Here is a 7,260-nt window from a genome sequence, read left to right on the forward strand (position 1 = left end):
AGGCATTCGCAGTGAGACTACTATTTGACTTCACAGAAATGCTCACTGCCAATAGACTCCAATTGATAACACCCAGTTAAGGGTGTTAACAGCTCTCCCCAGTGGAGGTAACAATTCAGCATGTCTCATCACACTGTCACGCAAGTAAATTCTAACTGCTATAATTGTCCACGATAGGTTGCTCATACCACAATGATGAGATAACTTCTTTTTTGATTATTTTATTACCTAAGTAATTTAGTACCTAAGTTTCTTTACTAAAAACCATTGTTAGTCATGTGACCTTTTGAAGTAATCGCTGTATAGCAAGTAGTGAATTCTGTTGCTGTTTTGTAATATAGAGGGCTATTAGTACTATTAATAATAATGAAAAATATTCTGATCGGGTATTCTTGCTGAATTAGTTCAGCAAACTTATAAAGCGTAAAGTGAAATGTGTTCGTGACCCGAAAGCAAGTCTGTTTTAACAAGTTCTGTGTTAAGAGTATACCGCTAGTCTTGAACAAATCAATAAAGCGCCACCCCGAATCGTTGAAACGGTAGGGTGTGAGTTTGTGACTTCAAATCCATTCAAATCATGGCAACCCAGTAAATGAGATGGATTTTTATCTGGATAGAGAAGCATTTTCCTACAATGTTTCAGTACTGAAACAAGCTTAGAGTTTCATAGCATTTGCTATTATTGTTCTAAAGCCACGACTTACCATCAGCAAAGTATATTACAATCAGGTGCAGTAAATAAGTATCATCAAATGTGAGCTGAAAAGATGCGCTGCCACTTGTGTTGCTTTTACAGTAGTCATCAAAATTGCCATTAATAGCTAAGTCAGGAGAGCTTCCATCCGGAAAGGCTGTCAATGCATGACGGGCAATATTTTCTGCAAAGACAATATGATGAAATGTTTAGCACTGCTCTGTTGCTATAGAGCATGTTAAATCGATAAAATTCTATTGAGAAAATAAAATCGCGAGAAATTGGCTTTGAACATTGTTTGAAGTGATGTGATAGGTATACAGAGTTAAAAAGTTGGTTAAACAGCGCTGACACAGAAAATAAACTGACTGCAAGCAAATGGAATGAGGAATCTATTATTAATCAAAGGTATCTCAAAGGGGACAAGATAACTTCTATTAAGTTATTAATCATAGGTATCTCAAGGAGAGATAAGATAACTAGTACTAAGGTATCAATAAGAGGTATATCAAGAAAAGATAAGATAACTACTACTAAGATATTATTCACATTTATTTCAAAGAGAAAGAAGATAACTTTTACTAAGGCATTAATCGTAGGTATCTTAAGGAGACATAAGATAACTACTACTAAGGTAGTAATCATTGGTATCTCAAGGAAAAATAAGATAACTACTACTGAGGTATTAATCATTGGTATCTCAAAGAAAGATAAGATAACTACTAATGAGGTATTAATCATGGCATCTCAAAAAAAGATAACTACTACTGAGGTATTAATCATCGGTATCTCAAGGAAAGATATATACTACTAGTTAACTAACTACTAGTAGTTAGCTCTTATTAGTAAGCTTACTGAAATTATCCATTGGCAATGTGCCAGGCTAATGGCAAGTGCCAGACTAATGGCAAGTGCCAGGCAACTACATTACCTCTCATTATTTAAAAGCTGATTTTTAACACCCACGGAATGTCTCCAGTTGCACGGGATGTAGGCATTCCGCTAGTTTGTATAATATTTTACATGAATGACTAAAAATATCTTACCTAGAGCAATTATAGTCATTTCTCCGAGGTAGAAGCCTCCAGTATTTGCCTTGAACAGAGCAACTTTGTTCGTTACTATATAGGACTTATCTGTGTCTATGTTATATATAACCTCTTCATATGTTGAGATGTTGTTTACAATCATCCATGTTCCAATCAGCGATCCAAAATAGAGGTCACTCTCATTGCTTGAGCTCAGTAAGAGCAGATCGTGCAGCGTGTCAACTTGATTAATAAATTAATCAGAAATAAGTCTGTGCCATAAACTTTTTGAGAGGTTCATAAGTTTTATAACAATCTTATTGAACAAAATTAAAACAGTTAAAACTAATTTTTTCAGAAAATGTGTGCCTTTTTAAAAGGTGGTGCCAGCCTTTTTTGATTTTTCCTGCATTGGTTCCTAATCATTTTTATAATAATAAGTGTGGTTAGCCTGAGTTTGGTTTGGTTAGATTTGAGTTTCAAAACTGTAATATTTTTGCTATTCAGTATGAATAAAGCGTTGTTACGCCACAATTACTAAATTTCTGATTACACCGTAACAAGAGATGGAATCTACTTTCTGGCAGTCAGGGGGTTACCGATACGCATGTAGCTACATCTATCAAAAAGCTCAAGCATGAGAAGGGTGCAATTTCTCAACACTAAGACAAAACTATATAGATCCAGTTGTCTTTCAAAAACATGCGCCACTATTAAATGTGGTTGATATAGCACTTTCTGATATTTTTTACTTTTACCTACCTAATGTATATGCGGGACTGGCGATCTCGACCCGCTCAAGTAGGTACGTGGTGTTGAAGTTTACCAGCCACCACTGGTCCATTTGTTCATCCACGCAGACAAAGTTATCAGGAAGTGAGATTAATCCATCAGCTGCATGTTCTGGGTTAGAGAGGTGTGCCTCCGCCATAGAGCTTTGCTCCACTTTGCCATAAGACACTATGCTTTCTGCAGGTATTCATAAATTGCTAAAGACTGGCATTAACACGACTAAATCAGAGCTGGATATCGATTTGGGATTTATTAGTAAATGTAAAAGTGAGTTGGTAATAATGGCATAAAAAGTGGAGTTTAAAAAGAGTTTGCTGTTAGTAATGCTACAATAATACGACCAACCACCAGGCTATCTAAAACTGTCGGATTCTAAAATTTTAGTCCTAGTATACTTGTAGCTAAAACTACAGGTAAACTAGTGTATTGTTCTTATTAGCATAGCACCTGTGAGTCTAATAAGAAGTTAGTATTTTTTTTATTCTTTTTTCATTCATGTAACAATGTTTATGCTAGTGTTAGAACATGAACCATTCTTTGATTGGTTCTTTTTATAAGCATTTAATCTCTGCATCATATTGCGGTGGATGGTGTCCACCTTCAAGCCAAAGCCGAGCCATGCCGAGCTAAACCGAGTCAGGTCAAGTCCAGCCAAGTAGAACGAGAGGGGGGGGGGGCCTACCCGCTATATAAGCCTGAACATTTGTGATAGAGGACAGAGCTGTTATGGGCTTGTTCATTGCATGTGCTTGACTATTCTTGTACTCTTATGAACGAAACAGAAAATATATGTATAAACATATGCATCGAGTCTTATACTGGTGGAGCAAGTAAGGGTAGCACGAAACCTTTACAATGTACATCATTTATCTTTTACAAGTCAGCAGGCAACTGCGTTAAAAACAACATCTAGAGTAAATATTGGATTTATACAAAGATCAGACCCTGATTATCCACGTCAATAATTTAAATAGACCAAGTCTTGAGTACTGAATACTACCTTGAGATACTAGCCAGTTGTCAATAATGTAAATAGACCAAGTCTTGAGTACTGAGTACTGTCTTGAGATACAAGAAACCTTTGAGATATTAGCCAGTTGTCAATGATGTAAATAGACCTAGTCAAATAATGGCTAACCAGATTAGTTGGTAATGTAAATATACGTAGATCAAATCATATCTAATAGCTAATAGAGTTACAATTGTAAATGAATTGGACCTACATATACAATGTAGGTCAAACCATGGTTGACCAAAACAGTAATGAAGATGGACCTAGTTCAAATCATAATTATGTCTGTAATGCAAATGGGATTAGCATAGCCTGCAAAGCAAAAGTGGCCACCCATTTGATTAAAATCAAATGCCAATGATTTTTCCACCCCTCATAAACATTTGATCATGATCATATAACTAACAGTTGCAAAGCTTATTTTTCTTCTCATCCTTTTTATTTAAGTATATACGTAACAAATCTACAGTATATTTTGTAACAAAATAAAGTTTTAACTTCTACCTGTCTGTTTTTCCACAGACTTGTCTTATGGTCCAACAGACTTGTTTTATAGTCTAAGAGACTTGCCTTGTAGTCCAACAGACTTGTCTTATAGTACCACAGACTTGTCTTATGGTCCCACAGACTTGTTTTATAGTCCCACAGACTTGTCTTATAGTCCAACAGACTTGTCTTATAGTCCAACAGACTTATCTTATAGTCCCACAGACTTGTCTTATAGTCCCACAGACTTGTCTCATAGGCACACAGACTTGTCTTATAGACCCACAGACTTGTCTTATAGTCCCACAGACTGGTCTCATAGCCCCACAGACTTGTCTTATAGTCCAACAGACTTGTCTTATAGTCCAACAGACTTGCCTTATAGTCCCACAGACTTATCTTATAGACCTACAGACTTGTCTTGTAGTCCCACAGACTTGTTTTATAGATTGAGGTTAGTCTGTTGTGTTCTTAAGCCTGCTTCGTATATTACAACCATTATGGTTAGGTCAAATATTCTCACTGGAGTACACCGAATTTGTTAAATTGACTCAAGATTCCAAAAAGCTTTAATAACTCCTTAATACATATTGCATATACTAACTTAGCTGAGTAACATACTTTGATATTTTCACATTTTATAATTGCTTTACATTTTCCTTGCAATCTTCACCAGCTTAATCGCCTTTATTTACAAAATGTGACCATTAAAAATTAGTGTGCATGTAGAGTCAAATGTTTGCGTACATGATACATCATATGATGCAAAGTAGGGTATATTTCATTTCTAAATATTCGTAGTGCTAAAATTATATAACCAATATTTTATTTCAAGGGAGCTAAACCCTAATAAAACAGTTTCAATAAGTGTTATTTATCATTTCATTCCTCTTATTGATGTATCAGAGAATACAAACACTGATTAAGATAGTGTAGCACAGCCTAAATAAAATTATACGTTGATAAATATAGTTCATTTCTAAATAAATATAATAAGTACAACCTTTTGTATAAAACATCTCATTCATTTTGATGCATATTTTAGTGTAGGCTCTGCATAGCTAACAGTTGGTCCTTAGCAAGTTATTTTCATCGCTTCTCTGGCGATACAAAGAAGGAGCTACTTTCATTGTGAACAGTGTCGTGTTATGTAAGATTTGGTACGACTGGTCTAACCCAAAGAGATTTAGTCTAAGCCGATCAGCTCATGATACCATTTAGTCTAATGAAGATTGGCAGGCTTCTCCTTGCCACTTTCGGATATCAGTTTCATACACAGGAGAATCCATTTTAGCCCCAGCTATTCCTAACGGTATTTAGATCAAACGTATATAAGAGTGAGTTGGTTTTAAACAGTCAATCATGTTTTTGGACTAATCAAACAATTAGACGAGTTGATTTCAGATGAATTAGCCAATTAGTCAATTGGAATTGACTCAATCATTGATAGACTATTATGGTCCGGGACCAGTTATGTGCAACAAGCTATACCTTGATGTTTAGAAAATATTGTTTTCCAAAAGCGTGGGACTGCGCTACAAGAAGAGAGCGTATCATGCACTTACCACAGGAATACCCAAACGCATCTACTTCAGTTAGAATGAGGCTGGCCAACTTCTGTGATGCGCTTGTAATTGCTACATGACGAATTCTTTGCTTAGGAAGATCAAACAATGGGTATTCACCAGGCCAAAAATCGTAAACACGCTTCCAATACCCAGTGTCATCCGATATTGTTGGTGTTTCTGGAACTTTCTCAAACTCCGATACGTAGAGTGCAAGTTTAGTGGATTCATCATAAGCTGCACAGTATATCAGATTCTTATGGAATTTATGCTTTACTAATGCGCAACCAAAATATATACTGCTAATTTTGCGTCCTTGATCTGTTATAAAATTTGATCCATGACAAGGCAACAAAGACACCAAAGTACTATGTATCTAGCACTTTCACTGTTACTTCAGAAACATTGCTAAAGCTGTTTATACTTATGTCATATAATATCTTAGGTTCTCAGCTCAATTAGATTCATTTAGTAAATGTAGGGGTGTATTCAGTTCTACTTTTTTATCTCTATATAATTTTGCTCTCAATAATTTTTCTGAGAGATTCTCACTTACATTCAAATCTAAATCTTCTTATGGTCTACAAGATCATAATCAATCCAATCTAGATTAACAGTTGGAAGATGCAAATCAATCTGAATCTCAATGTAAAATGGAAAGTTTAAAAAACAGGAAATTTGGAAACATTAAGAAAACAATATAAATCTGCAGAGTTCACAAAATAAAAGTAAAAAAAACTAATTAGTTTGATAAATACCTATCCTGCTGAACTTCACGCTGAGTAAAGTTCAATGGGACCAGACAGTTCTTTTCTGATTACATGATGCAAGGTAACTTTCAAAAATATAGGGTGCTTTAGAGTTGCCTACTCGTACCCCACGGAGACACCCCACAGAGTCACACTTGATAAAATACGTCACAATAAGTATGTCTACGTATATCCATAAACCTGGAGTTATCCTTCACTAGCAACTTTCAGCCCGATAATTACGTTATCGATTGGAGGACAGCCCGAGAAGGAATTCAGTAATGAGACTATTTGCACACATTGAATGTGTCAATTATTTGACATGAGTTCAATTTTTGTAATCTACATACATGCATTAACAATTTATAAACATCTTCGTCACAATTTTCTATGATGCATCGACAGGCATGCAACTATCTACTGTCATCAAAACCTGCCGACTTGGTTATCCCAAACCTTTGTGTATCTTGCATGATTTGAGGAAAAAACTACAATGCTTCTTTTACAGTTTGAGGGGCACACCATTAGAATCAGAATGCTATGCTTGTACCCCAAACACATGCTCCATACGCGTAGAAATCTAAAAGCACCCATATTTTAAATTATATTCTATTTCTCACATTTAATAAGAAGTCGTAGTTATATATGGAGTATTTTATTTGTTTCCAACAAAGAACAAGGTTTTCATTTATTTCAAATCTAGATAAATGCAGATTGAATTTTTTGACCGCGTTTTAAAATTACATAGCCTAATTACAATATAACCTAATTACAATATAACCAACATGTAGATATTTTTCTTTTCAGCAATGACTTAAATGTTAGATGTTAGAAGAACAAAAAACCAGTTTTGGTGACAAAAACACTTTAGAAGCAAGCTCCAAGCTGTGACGTGTTATAAGAAGGTTATATCTTTTGCAAAACAGACATACGA

This window comes from Watersipora subatra, chromosome 4 (assembly GCF_963576615.1).
Source record: "Watersipora subatra chromosome 4, tzWatSuba1.1, whole genome shotgun sequence".
Lineage (NCBI taxonomy): Eukaryota > Metazoa > Bryozoa > Gymnolaemata > Cheilostomatida > Watersiporidae > Watersipora > Watersipora subatra.